Source organism: Pipistrellus hanaki (assembly GCF_964339955.1).
Source record: "Pipistrellus hanaki genome assembly, chromosome: X".
NCBI lineage: Eukaryota > Metazoa > Chordata > Mammalia > Chiroptera > Vespertilionidae > Pipistrellus > Pipistrellus hanaki.
Genome location: NC_140524.1, coordinates 40,827,256 through 40,842,283, shown reverse-complemented (window position 1 = coordinate 40,842,283; position 15,028 = coordinate 40,827,256). Strand labels below are relative to the sequence as shown.

The 15,028-nt window shown below is 36.8% G+C and overlaps 1 pseudogene across 1 annotated transcript; it reads right to left on the bottom strand.

Moving 5' to 3' along the window:
• Window positions 1–8,628: 8,628 nt before the first annotated feature.
• On the bottom strand, window positions 8,629–9,028 carry LOC311615091 (protein C19orf12 homolog; annotated as a pseudogene). The gene has a single exon. The product of its transcript is annotated as a protein C19orf12 homolog (transcript).
• Between the last annotated feature and the right edge of the window lie 6,000 nt (window positions 9,029–15,028).

Genomic DNA, 15,028 nt, shown 5'->3' with positions numbered 1-15,028 from the left:
TCTTTTTATTGCTGAATAGTATTCTATTATGTGGATGTAACTGTTTAAAAGATTCATTCATGTATAAAAGGACATCTAGGTTGTTATCTTTATTCATTTGCACAAAGCTTGCTATAAACATTTGTTTGTAGGTTTTGTGTAGACATAAGTTTTCACATCAGTTAAAACCTAGGGTCATGATGGCTGGATTATATGATAAGAAAATGTTATCTTCACGAGAAATTGCCAAATTGTCTTCCAAAATGGCTGTATCATTCCATTTTGCATTCCAAACAGCAAAGAATAAAATTTCCTGTTGTTCCATTTAAGTTTTTCCGTATCTTTAAGTACTTGTTTTAGTATATTTTATTATTTCTGTAGTGTAGACTTGTATTTTTATTCTGCTTCAGGGTGTTTTTTAGTGCCAAATCATACAGAGTGAAATTTCATTTATTGATTTTGTAAATATGTATCTACAGATTTTCCTTTCCTCTTGTTCATTTTGACAGCATTGGGGTGATTTACAATATCCTAATTTAATGTTCCCCTTTTTGTCAGTCTAGAAAAGTTTAGGTTCTTTAGTAGTATTTTATTTGAGTGCCTTTCTTTGCTTATTTTATGATAAGGGGGCTTTTGAATATAATGAATCTTTTAAGTTTATCCTGAAAATTTTAGGACTTTAAATTTTCCCTGTTTTTATCTTTTTTTCCCCTTCATCTCCCAGTTGCCATATAGTGCTTCTTCCTTTCTTTCAGCTTTCTTTCTTCCCGAGGAGCTAAGGAATTATCCAACTATCTCTTTAAATTTTATATTGCTCTTTAAATTGTCTCTGGCCCTTTAAATTAGGTTTATTTGAAACTCCCTACCAGTAGTCAATCTGATCTGCCTGGACATCTTGTCACTGAATTTACACTTAGAATTGTTTTAAACTTTTAGATGCACATTCCAAATCACACTTAGACTCCTTTACTGGCCTCTCTTCTTACAGCTTTTCTCAGCCTGCATTTGCTTCTCAAAAAGCCCTGTAGCAGGTCAGAGGACTGGGGTCATGAGTGTGACTGTGTGCTAGGAATTGTTGATTTGCCCCCCACTTAAGCCATTCTGTATTTTGAATAATCTGGGTCTTGAAGCAATGCGGAAGTATAATTTTGGTGTATAATATTCAGAGTTATGACATCGTTTCACATAATTTGGGAAGAAAATTTTGGGAGTTGGTAACTACACATTCTGTTCAGCACCTGGAAGTTTAGCTCTGTTTAACTCATTTTCTAGTGTTCATTGCAGAATACTGAATTTTTAAGAGGCAATTATAAGTATTATAGTATATCAGTTATAAATGAAAGCCTTGAGCTCAGGCCTAAATTATAGTTTTAGCTTTTCTACTTTTATTTGGCAAGTTATTAAACCTTTTTGAATCTATTTTGTGAGGAATAAATAAGAAAATAATATAAGTGCCCATTGTAAAGTATTCCATATGTAGAAGTTTATTGACTATCAAAACTTAATGGAAACATTAGTGTAATAGTTATAGTTGGTTTGCATTTCTTTATTTTTGATTATTTCCACATTAAAAAATTCACACACAAGTTCCATTTAATAAGTCCAGACATTTCTACATTTTTATGTTAGAGTCTAACTTGCGTGTTGCATTGAGGAGAGAAAACATTGCAGATTTGTGAAACACAGGACACTTTGTATTTAATTTTAGAGACCAATCCATGGACATAAACAACAGGGTGGTGAGGGCCTGGGTGGGGTGAAGGGGTAGACCAGATGTGGGGGGAATGGGGCAAATATAATACTTTCAAAAATAAAGATGAAAAAGACAAAATAATAGTAATAACCAGACTTTGCCATAAAAAGTAAATTCTGTCAAAATCAAGTTTCTTCTATTAGCTACTTAACTGGAAAAATGGGGACATTAATGAAATAAGTTTTTAAATTATTTTTCCATTCTATGATTTTCAGTCAACATTGACAGAACATTTGATAACAGAAAATGTTAGAATATCTTTTTATATGATTACTGTTCTGTTAATGACATGATATAATTTTTACTAAGTGCTCATTTAGTAATTTCTCATGTATGGATAAATTTATTCCTACATTTTAAAAATTTAGAGCATATTTGGAATTATTGTCATTTGATCTACTGCTTTTATTTCAATTGTGATTTTATTCATGTAGTAAGGTAGTAAGTAAAGAATATCTTAGTTCCACAATTTTGCTTTTAGTTCACTAATAATTTATTCATTAAAATATTTTTTCACAAATTCAAGCTTTGTAAGTTTATGGCATAACTTTGAATTCACCTAATGGTGATTTCATAAATATTTATTTTGAGCAAAATTATACAGGTACAGTTGGATAATTTCTAAATAGAAAGCTACATAAGAAAAAAATAAAAATCAACTTTTAGTCAACATTTTTCTTCAAATTTACATGAGTTGATCATTCCAAATGAATTTGAAATGAAAAACTCCTGATCTTTTTGTAATTTAAATGCTATGAATGATGGTTTTTCCAGGCCATGTAAAGCATATTTTTCTTGGTATGCAAGCTACTTTATAATATAGAATTTCATGCAAAAACCAATACTTAGTTTCTGAGAAGAAAAATACAAATATTAACATTTGTCTGTACTTGCACAAATGTATTAAATTATGAACCAAAACATCAAAGTATTATGTGGCATAGTTCACCATCAGGTTTAACTGACATATCTGCTATGTTTCCTATTAATAAACTTGTATTAATAAATGCTCATGATCATAAGTTAAGACTTTATTAACTATCCCATGGAGGCATAAAACGTACTCAGATGTTATGTGTTTTTTTAATGCAGCAAAAAGAAGATAATTCCATAAGCTCTTGCTAAGAAACTTGCTAAGTCATGGCATTGAAAGGCAACTTGACAAAATTGTGATGAGATTAATGCTATTCTGGTTTTTTAATAGCTTCCCCTTTTTCACACATCTTTCAAGTCATGCTGTCTATGACCTCATGGTACCGGCTTTGGGCCAAAGTTCTACATTAAGCTAACCTTTCAAAGGAGAATCTCATAAAAGAGCCTGAATAAGGCATCTTTTGAATGAATGCATGTTTAATAATTAGAGTGCAACCTCATTGGCAGGCCCAATGTGTCAAAGTGTGGGCTGGTAGACATGGTCCACAGAAGGAAGTTGCAATTAATTGTCTCTTAGGTAGTAGGTTGTTGTAACCATTTGGGTGACTGTACTTTCAAAGTTGCATTTATTTCAAATAACTAGAGCTGTTTAAAGCTCTGGTCTGATTTGCTTCTAGGCTTTCCCTATTTTCCTTTAACAATGCAAAATGTGGAGAAGAAAAACATTTATGCAATGGAGATCAGGTTTGGGGGAGCTGCAGTCTGGTAGAATGAAAAGTCAAAACCTAATTTTAGAACTTTAGTAGAAACTAACAGAACATTTAAACATATGTTTATTTTTTTATAGATCCATTAATAAGAATTCTGCCTTATTTTGTTTCCCCAATGAAAACATTTTCTCTCTTAAGTTAGAGAAACTATGTAAGCACTTACAATATTTAGCAAAATATAAGACACTAGCTGTCTCTAATAGAACTACTGCACAAAAGCAGAAATATACTTATTAAATATAGCTGAAAATCACATCATTAGCATGGATAGTTCAAGAATGAATTACCATATTCAAAGAGAAATAAAACCCTTTCTGCAAGCAATTTATAATGTGATAAATTTTGTTGGGGCTCATTAACAAGATATATACCAATTTCAATTCATCAGCTGCTTTAAAGACCCTTGAATGCAGTTCAGGTTTTGTCCTTTTATCAGTGTCTTACTCTATCATGAGATAGCAAAAGCAATTTGCATGTTTTTTGGTAGTCTGAACTTGTAGTTTACGGGAAAGCAGAATGTACATTGTAAAATGGCAACCTTTTTATGTAATCATATGCTATGTATAGACTAGAAGCTGACTAGCACTGTTTATGCTATGTATAGACTAGAAGCTGACTAGCACTGTTTATACTTTTCATTTTATTTGCTTTTTATTTGCTATCACTGGAACATTGAAGAAATTTTAAAGTCTTTTTAAAAAACTATTTTAATGATTTTTTTTTTTACAGAGAGAAAGGGAGAGTGATAGAGAGTTAGAAACATTGATGAGAGAGAAACATTGATCATCTGCCTCCTGCACACCCACTACAGGGGATGTGTCCATGACCAAGGTACATTACCTTGACTGGAATTGAACCTGGGACCCTTCAGTCTGCAGGCTGATGCTCTATCTACTGAGCCAAGCCAGTTAGGAAGAAAAAGTGTTTTTGTTTTTTTTAAATATTACCCAAGGTAAAAGCCAATTATCTTTGGGATATCTCTGAATGCCTTCATAGCTTAACCCAAGCAATGGAATTATCTAAATCCTGACTCAAGAAAGGAAAACCAAGATGGCGGCATAGGGAAACACCTAAACTGCTGCTTCACACAACAATTTCAAAACTACAACTAAAAAACAAACATCATTCAGAACCACAGGAAAGCTGGCTGAGTGGAAATTCTACAACTTGAAGGAAAGAGAAAAGCACACAGAGAATCAGGAGCTGCAAAAGGCTGAGGTACGGAGACACACGTGCAGGCGATTGAGTGCCTGGCTCATTTTCTCTAGTGGTATAGAGAAAAAATCTCCCTACTGCACTGAACCCCAGTTCCTGGTGAGACCCTGGGGACCCAGGCTCATATGTAGGGATTCTGGATTGTCAGGTGGAAACTCAGGGGAGCCAGAAAGGCAGATGTCTGGAGGCTCATGCACAAATGCACGAATAGAGTGTGCCACTAGCTTTCCCTAGGGGGAAGGAGACAAAAGCTCCTGACTGTACTGAACCCCAGTTCTGACTGTACTGAACTCCACTTCCAGGTGAGACCTTTGGGACCCAAGATTATACAGGGGGAGTCTGGACTATCAAGTGAAAACTCAGGGGAGCCATGAAAGGCAGAGGTCTGGAGGCACACACGCACAAGTGCACGAAGAGAGGACTGCCAGCACAGATGTTCTCCCAGCATAGACACAGCTGATCCCCACAGCCAATTTGCCTGGAGGTAAATTCCTCCCAGTGGTACCAACAACAATCAAGACTTAACTACAACAAAGATGTACACACAGTGCACAAAGGGGTGCACCAAGAATGTCCACCTCAGGTACTGGGGAGGCCGAGCCACTGGGCCATATAGGAAACCTAGCACACATAGTTACCCTACCAACTCAAAGAGGCAGAAAAAATGCAGAGACAAAGAAACATATCACAAACTAAAGAAATGGAGGAAAACAAATGACTGGATATAGAGTTCAAAACCATGGTTATAAGAATTTCCTAGAAAAGGCCGATAAATTTAGCGAGACCCTATAGGATATGAAAAAGGACCAACTAGAAATTAAACATACACTGACTGAAATAAAAGATATTATACAGAGACCCAATAGCAGACTACAGAAATGCAAGAATCAAGTCAAAGATTTGAAATACAAAGAAACAATAATCAACTGGAAAAGCAAAAACCAAAAATAATCCAAAAATTTGAAGATAGTGTAAGAAGCCTCTGGGACAACTTCAAGTGTACCAACATCCGAATTTTGGGAGTGCCATAAGAAGGGGGAGAGCAAGGTACTGAAAACCTATTTGAAGAAATAATGACTGAAATCTTCCCCCTCCTGATGAAAGAAATAGACTTACAAATTCAGGAAGCGCACAGAACCCCAAACAAAAGGAACCTAAAGAGGACCACACCAAGACACATCATAATTAAAATGCCAATGCCAAAAGACAGAGAGAATATTAAAAGCAGCAAAAGAAAAACAGTTACCTACAAGCGAGTACCCATACGATTGTCAGCTGATTTCTCAACAGAAGCTTGTAGGCCAGAAGGTAGTGGGAAGAAATATTCAAAGTGATGAATAGCAAGAACCTACAACCAAGATTATTTTACCCTGCAAAGTTATCATTCAGAATGGAAGGTCAGATAAAGAGCTTCACAGGTAAGAAAAAGCTAAAGGACTTCATCAACACTAAACCAGTGTTATATGAAATGCTGAAGAGTATTATTTAAGAAGAAGAAAAAGGTAAAGATAAAAATTATGAACAACAAATACATATCTATCAACAAGTGAATCTAAGTTGGTCTGAAGGTTGTGGGTTATTAAGAAAACAACAACAACAAAAAAAACACAAAAACAACAACAACAAGTGAATCTAAAAATCAAGTGAATTAAAAATCTGATGAACAGAATAAATTGCTGAATATAATAGAATCAGGGGCATAGAAAGGGAGTGGATTGATAATTATTAGGGGGAAAGGGGTGTGGGGGTGTGAGAAGAGACTGGAGAAAAATAGTACAACCTATGAAGTAAGGGCAGAAGATGGGGTGGGAACCGGGTGGAGGGGAGCTATGGGGGGAAAAAAGAGGAACAATTGTGATAATCTAAACAATAAAGATTTATTAAATTAAAAAAATAAATCTTGGCTCAAATGCCCTATCTAATAAAAGGTTAATATTCAAATTAACCATCACTCCATCACAGAGATGGCAGCACCCATAGCCACAGGATGGCAATTCCCAGTCATCTCAGCTCCACCAGAGTCGCCCAGTTTTAGGGGACAGATGGGCCTCTGGGCAGCGGAGAGCCTCTGGGCAGTGGGCGTGGAGTGGCCAGGCACCAAAGAGAGCTAATGGCTCATGGGTTCATGTGTAAGGCTACTAGTTCACTAATAATTGATGTGAATATAACAAAAATATGTTTGAAAATTAATAGATTAAAGTACATCTAGTTATTTCTACTATGTAAACATTTGAACATATGAAGTAGCACATCCTTATTGAGTTCAATGCCTAAAATAAATTTTTATGCCAGAAAATCTTATTTTGGAATCCATGGATCCTCGGTTTTTGTTAAATTAAACTGCTAGGTGAATTGGCTAGAGAAAATTACATCCATATTTTCTCTATCTTCTAACTAAAAATTAGCATTTTCTTTGATTTTAAAAGTAGGCAACCTACCACTTTAATGTCAGCAACACAGATAATTTCATAAAAGCTGTAATTATATTAAAATAAAAGTTAACCTCATTATTTTGCTTCAATATTATGATCATTGTAGACTTGATGCTAATTTGAATCAAATGTGTTTAATAGAAACAAATATATTTCTGTATTATAAAAATCCTATATAATGAATCTCTAATACGCAAAGTGACCGAATGGTGGAATGACCAGTAGCTATGATGCGCACTGGCCATTAGGGAGCAGACACTTAACACAGGAGCTGCCTCCTGGTGGTCAGTGTGCTCCCACAGGGGGGAGCACTACTCAGCCAGAAGCCTCGTTCATGGCTGGTGAGTGCAGTGGCAGTGGAAGGAGCCTCTCCTGCCTCCACTTTGGGTGGGCAGTAAGGAGCGAGGGGTCCTGGAATGCGAGAGCCCTGGACTGCAAGAGGGATGTCTGACTCCTGGGGAAACCAGGCTTAAGCCAGCAGGCAGGCATCCCTTGAGGGGCCCTGGACTGTGAGAGGGTATAGGCCGGGCTGAAGGCCCTCCCATGCATGAACCTGTGCACCAGGCCTCTTGTTAAAATATATTTTGATAGTTATATTTCATTATAACTTTTTTTATTTGTACATGGTATATTCAAAGTACCTACTTTATGTGGTTATTCTAAGGAGAAATAAGTGAATGTATATTTTAAGTGATTTTAATAATATCTGACACAGTATATGCAATTGTTACCTGCTTTGAGATGTTTCATAATCTATTAGATATACAGAGCATGCTTCTATGAAATAGCCTTGTAAGATAGAATGTAATATGTGGCAAAATGAATTATTTTGATAATTATTTTAGGAATCCAAAGAAAGGGAGAAATTAGTGTTGGTTTCTTCTAGGATGGCTTCATGGATGAAGAAGATTGGCGTTAGCTGGGTTCCACAGAGATCCTATTCTCAAACTGCTAAAGGTTGCTTGATCACAGTGAATGCACGCACCATTGAGTGAGTATAAGCAAAGATTCTGGTACATATTTTAGGACCACTGTGGGGAGCCTTGAGATAGTACAGAAGAATAAATGATTGCCTATGTGGTTATTGCTGTTGCTATCATGTAGACTTGATATTGCTGTATAGGCAAACAGGAAAAGTGTGGCAGGGTATGGAAAGAATGGATTCCTGAATCATCTGGGCCTGGTTTTAAATCCTACCTCTGCAGCAAATATTTATTACTAATTTTTACCAGGTACTAAGTTAGGTTCTGAAGATAAGGCAAATAAAATACATAAAACCTCATAGAATTTGAAGTCTCTAAAATAAGAAAATTATACTTACTTGTAGGTTTGGGTTAAAGATTAGGGATTTTATACTGGTACGTTGTAATATTGTGAAATGTAAAGAAGGCCATATATTTAAGCTGCATGAAACCATGCTTGGCCTATAGTAGGTCCCCAATAAATGATAGCTGGTATTTTTTTAATTCTATTTTATTCGTGTGTTTTTTTGTTGTTGTTTTGTGTGTGTGTGTGTGTGTGTGTGTGTGTGTGTGTTTTTACAGAGTAGAAGGGGGAGGGATAGAATAATTGATAAGGAGCCCCCCAAGGTAGGAACCCCCCGAGCCTAGTCGCTGTACTGCACTTTGGCCTGCAGCTCCTTGGTGACTTGGTGACGTAGTCGCTCCTGCAGAGCTTCGCTGTCCATGACCAGCATGGTGAGCTGCATGGCGTCAGTCCACTCCAGGTGCCTGAAGATGGCCGTGACCTGGCTGAGCAGCTTCTGCTTGGCGGACAGCAGCTCCATGAGGATCTGGGGACCGGTTTAAACTGTCTGCTCATCAACCAGGCCCCAAGGAGCCCTCCGATGGCGCCCCAGAAGGCCAACCAGGCCCCCGACAAAGGCCATGGCGCTGGTGACGGGGGAGAGGGGGGCGCCCCGCGTGCTTGACGGCTGCCTTCATCTTCGTCATCACCTCCGAGAGGGAGCACAGCAGCTTCATGGCCTCGTCCACCATCAGGATCATGGCGGGCCAACTGCTGCGGGAGGGAGGGTTCCCACGCGTCAGTGTTCCCTCCAAGCTCGCTCTTCATCATTGATGTTTTTTTTTCTCTCTCTCTCTCCCTTCCTCTCTGGGTTGGAGAAGGAAGTCGTCCTCATTCACCCTCTCCCCTCTGGGGTGGCGACCGATTTTGGACCTAGCTCTGTGTGCCCTGCGAAAGGCCAGAGCTTCCCTTTGCTCCAGGTGGACCACCCTCGATGGCACTTCCTCTTCCTCTCCACTATCATCATGCTCTGTGGCTCCATCTCGGTTTCAGTTTCGGTCCTGGTACTGCTCAGGTCGTAGACAGGAGAATAAAAATTAGTGTATCTCCCCACTTCCTGTTTCACTCTCTGTTTCACTTCTTCCTTCCACTCTGTCTGTGAGCGAAGCTCCCAACACTATGGCCAAGGAGACACCCTGGGAACTGGATCAGCGAGGCTGAGGGATCCTGCAGAGGGTGCTCCCCAGCTGGGATCTCGATAGTTGGTATTAACAGATATAAACTCTTAAAGGTATTTTTAATGGGCCTTGGGTGAGACTAATATATAGGGGGATTTGAGAACCACTAATCTAGAACAGCGGTTATCAGGCTAAATTGCATATTGGAATCACTCAAGGAGTTTACAAAGTAGTTTATAGATTCTACCCCCAGAAATTCTTATTTATCTGAACTCAGATGTGGCCTGGGCATGAGAATGTGCAGCCACTGCTGAGAACAACCGAAAAAAAAATACCAAGTGCCCAAATATGCTAAATATAATGCATTTCATATTCTCTATGAGCTAATATTATCCAATTTAGATATGCATACAAGGAGTTTATGAAAAACAATTTGACCACGGTAATAAATAGTAAATTTCAAAGCCTGGATTAAACCCTATACTGCCAAACTCCAACGTATGCATGCTTGACTACTTTAGACTGTCTCAAGGAAATGACAATTTGCCTGTATTTTAGAGCTTTCCCCTTAACTCTGATCAGAAAATATTTTCTCATGGTATTACCTGTCATCTGGCTTTTGATGTGTTGCTTTTCTAGATTCCCAATGTTTATGTATGTTTGCATTGTGGCTCTCAACCCAGTATTAACTTTATCTGACATTTAGTATCTACTTTAATACTTGTACAAAGGTAAATATAATCCTATATAATATAAACCTAATATGCTAAGTGTCTGGTCATCTGGTCATCCATTCAGCCAATCAAAACTTAACCTGTTAACTGAGCAGGACCTATAAATACGTCAAAGGTAAACAATATCGGAACGGGTAGGATGTATGAATACGTCCTGGAAATATATGTTGCGCCCTGAGAGGGACGGTATATATTTTTTGTAATCTTTATAATTGTTTGTAAAATTTATAATTTTTTTAATTTGATGTTTCCATTTTTTTGTTGGTATTCTTTTCTATTTTTTTGGTAATTTTGTATTTTCCTTTGTGCTTTATATATAAATAAATGAATATATATATATATATATATATATATATATATATATATATATATAATTTATTTTAATTAAGTATAAATTAAAAAAATAATAATAACAATATGAAATTACGTTCTCCAGGCGTGACGTACTGACACGTCCTAGTGAAAAAGTATGCACCCATTACAGGTTGTGTAATTAAAAAGGGAACTCCCTGGTTAACAGGTTAATAGGCTAATAATATGCTAAGGCAGCTCAACCATTTGCTATGATGTTCACTGACCACCAGGGGGCTGACAGTCGACTGGTCGACCAGTCGCTATGATGTGCACTGACCACCAGAGGCAGATGATCTGATCAGTAGGTTAGCTTGCTGCTGGGGTCCAGCTGATCATGACTGAGAGAGATGGGCCGGACACTCCGTGGAGCACTCCCATGGTCCCTCCTTGGCTGGCCAACCTCCCACATTCCTCCCCTACCCCAATCATGCACCAGTGGAGTCCCTCAACCTGGCCTGTACCCTCACAATCTGGAACCCCTCAGGGGGATGTTGGAGCGCCAGTTTCAGCCCCATCCTGCTCAATGCAGGAGTTGCCCCCTGTTGGTCAGTGCACTCCGACAGAGGGAGTGCCGCTCAACCAGAAGCCAGGCTCACTGCAGCACTAAGAATTTTTGTCGGTCAGCCATCCCCTGAGGGCTCTCAGACTGTGAGAGGGACCCCTCTCATGTGCACAAATTTTGTGCTCAGGGCCGCTAGTCATTTTATATTATAGGTGATAAAACAAGTTCACAAGTTAGATAACTTGCCATAACTGACAACTAGTTAATATTTAAGCCAATACGAGGACTCAGGAATACCAAAGTGCATGCTTATAACTACTGCAAAGGAATCATCTAACTATTCTACGCTATACCCCTTCAATTTCATTTCCCATTCCCATCCCAGACACCCAAGAACACACTACAACAGAACCATACACTCAGGGGAAGAAGTAACAAAACAAAACAAACCCCTCAGAAATCAAGGCCTCACCTATTTAGAAAAAACTAAAGTCCATTAATTTAACAGTGCATGCAAATTAAAATTAACTTGTTATGGATTCATTGACTGTGACATGCTTAAAAGGAACATCTGATTAGGAGAATGGAAATGGCAGTCACTGTTATATCACTCATTTTTTGTCTCAAGTCATCAAGGAAAGTTTTTAATATCATTTGGTAAAGGAGGTGAATTCTATATAGGCTCATTTTAGAGATGACCAAGTAAAAGGATAAATTATATTGAAGCTTAAGTATACGTTTCAGTTACCTAAAAAATTAAATATTTACTACTTTATTCTATACTTGTATAAAATAAGTGTATGTATAATGCACCAACTCTCTTTTGGTAGATTGCTGTATGTAAATTTGAATTTAATGTTCACTTTGCTTTATATGTGGATGCTATTAAAAGCAATAAATCACTGTACTTACTGTGGTATTTTTCCGGAAGATGCACACAATGTTATTTAATGCTTTATAATAAAGGAAATGACATAAACTTGACTTAAAATAGTTTAAATGCCAACAGCATTAAAAGTGATTTATTATGGATAAAAAGTTGCCAAATGAAGGTGTAGACGGCTTGTCAATAATGTGATAATAAAGTAATTAGTCCAGCATTTCCTCTAGTTTCTACTAGAGAACATAAATTTCATGGGATGTTGAAAGTTTGTGTGCAAAAAGTAATCCCTTAATAAGTTTTAAAACAATGGGCTAAATGAATGTATATGATTATTTTCTTAAGGACCTCTCAGTGCCTTCAATTGGCTAATGCATATTTTGATTTCCCAAGAGGCGAATACTGTATATTAAGCAACATTTCCCAAACTAATTTGTTCATTGAAACATTTCTTTACAGGGTATTTCATAAAATATGAGAAAATGTTGCTTTAGATCTTTTAATGAATAATGAAGGCTTGGGGAATTGGTGTTTACAATGAAATAAAGAAAGTAGAATTGTAGCAAGGCTTGCTCATCCTGCTTCTACTCAGACTGAAACAGCCATTCTAACGGTTTTGTTCAGTCAGGGCTAATCTGGAAAAGAGCCAGATTTCAGGTATATATGGCATAGAAACACTCTAGAAATTATAAGGATTACAGGACTTCATCCCAAAAGCATGGAAGGAACATTCTTAAATACAAAATACTTTTTTTGCTTTTCCTTTAAAATATATATAATTAATTCCAGAGAAGAAGGAAGAGGAAAAGAGAGAAATATCAATGATGATTCTCTTGCACAACCCTCACTGGGGATCTAGCCTTTAACCTAAACTGTGATCTCCTGGTTCATAGGCCGATGCTCAATCACTGAGAAACACCAGCCAGGCTGCTTTTACTATTTTTAACTGTATGGTTTTTTTCACAATGAGCAAGTCAGATAAAACTAGTCTATGTGATAGAAGTCAGAATAATTGTCACTTCTAGAGAGTTATTAACTGGTATGGGCACAAAGGAAACTTCTAGGTGATGGAATTGTCTTGGTCTAGGTAAAGATTTTATATATACATACATATATGTATATATGTATGTATATATAATCTTGATACATTTTACATTTTTATATATGTAATTTATACATATGATAAATATGAATTTACATATGTAAAATGTATTGTTTATTAAATATGTGTGTACATTATGGGATGTAACAGTTATATCATTAAAGAGTAATGTTTAAAAATACCTACTTATATAGAGCACACTCTACATAGTTTTTGTGCCTATTGAATACAGATTTATTAATACAAACATTTGAAGTAAACTCTGTACTGCCTTGACAACCATATCAACACAAAGAATTAAAGAATGGCTGCACATGCATAAATAATATTTACTGGTTAGCACATATACAGGGTGGGCACAAGTAGCTTTACAGTTCATATGGAAAATAATAATGAATAAATAATAATACAAGAACAAACTCTGTGTTTTGCATACTCACAACTGTAAACTTATTTTTGCCCCACCCTGTATTTATCATTTACTTTTGAGAATTGCAGACCTTACAAAGAAGGGGCAGTGTGAACCTTCTGCCACAATGAGGAGGAAGATTTCATCACTGACATTATTTAGAATAGCTGGTGCCTGGTGATAATCAAATCAAAACAAAACAAAACAAAACAAAATAAAAAACTGCCTGTCTGTGGTGGCTCAGAATCCTCCCAGGGACTAAGATGTTTTGGATTCGATTCCCAGTCAAGGCACATGCCTGGGTCATGGGCTTAATTCCCAGTATGAGGCATGTATGAGGCAGCCAATCAATGATTCATTCTTATCATTGATGCTTCTAACTCTCTCTCCCTCTCTCTCTCTCTGAAATAAATAAAAAAAAAACGTATTTTTTGGGAAAAACTTTCAGGAATTTTATCAGTTTTTAAATTCCCCAAAAGCAATGCACTCCCTCACCTAGAGTGTTAGAAATTGTCTTTAAATAATTCTCCACTTAAACATTAAATTGCTAACAAAGTAATGATTCATTCATGCTTCTTTCAAAACCAACTAAAACACATTTCTGTCAATACTGAATATCTTAATATATACTAATATTTGTTATTCAAAACTGATAAAAAGAGTCAGTATACCCTCTTAAAAGTTGTATAAATTTGACTATAGGAATGAATAGTTATAATATAAATACTGGCATGGTTATGTTGAAATTCAGTCAATAAAATCCATTAAAGTCAAGTGCCCTGGACATTTAACTTGTATAATTAAGTGTTATAATCTCATCTCCTTCATTAAAGTAATACTTAAATTGATTACAACCTGTATTTCTCAGTTTTTGCATTTTGAATGTACAACATATTTATCATGCATGAAATGATGTGCCTAGCCATATACTAATTTAAAAGGGCCATTTTTAATTAACTTGCTCTAGCTTCTCTTATCTTTACCTCTTCTCTGCTACAGATCTACTTCCAGATGCTTGAAGTCCTTCTAATTCTTTATCTCTCCATAGGATTTTACTTTGCTCAGTGTTATGCCCTCTAGTCTCTTATCCAAAATTACTTTTATCCCTATGATTACATCCTCTCTTGCTTCTCAGAAAGAAATGATATAGTAAACCTGTTACTTTTACTCCTTTCATCTGAAGAAAATTGGGGTTAAAGGTCTCAGGGTTATTAGAAAAGTAGAGGGTTCCTTGCTGGGACTGGTTTGGCTCAGTGGATAGAGCGTTGGCCTGTGGACTGAAAGGTCCCGGGTTCGATTCCGGTCAAGGGCATGTACCTTGGTTGCGGGCACATCCCCAGTAGGGGGTGTGCAAGAGGCAGCTGGTCGATGTTTCTCTCTTATCGATGTTTCTAACTCTCTGTCCCTCTCAATTCCTCTCAGTGAAAAATCAATAAAATATATATTTTTTAAAAAAGTAAAGGGTTCCAATGTTTTTTATAAACATCATACACCCATCCAGAGTGTGAAGAAAAAAGTAGTGGTACTTTATTGGGGGCAATAGAAATGTAAAAATATACAATTGCTAATTGATTGAATCATGGTCAATGATCACTAGGAAAT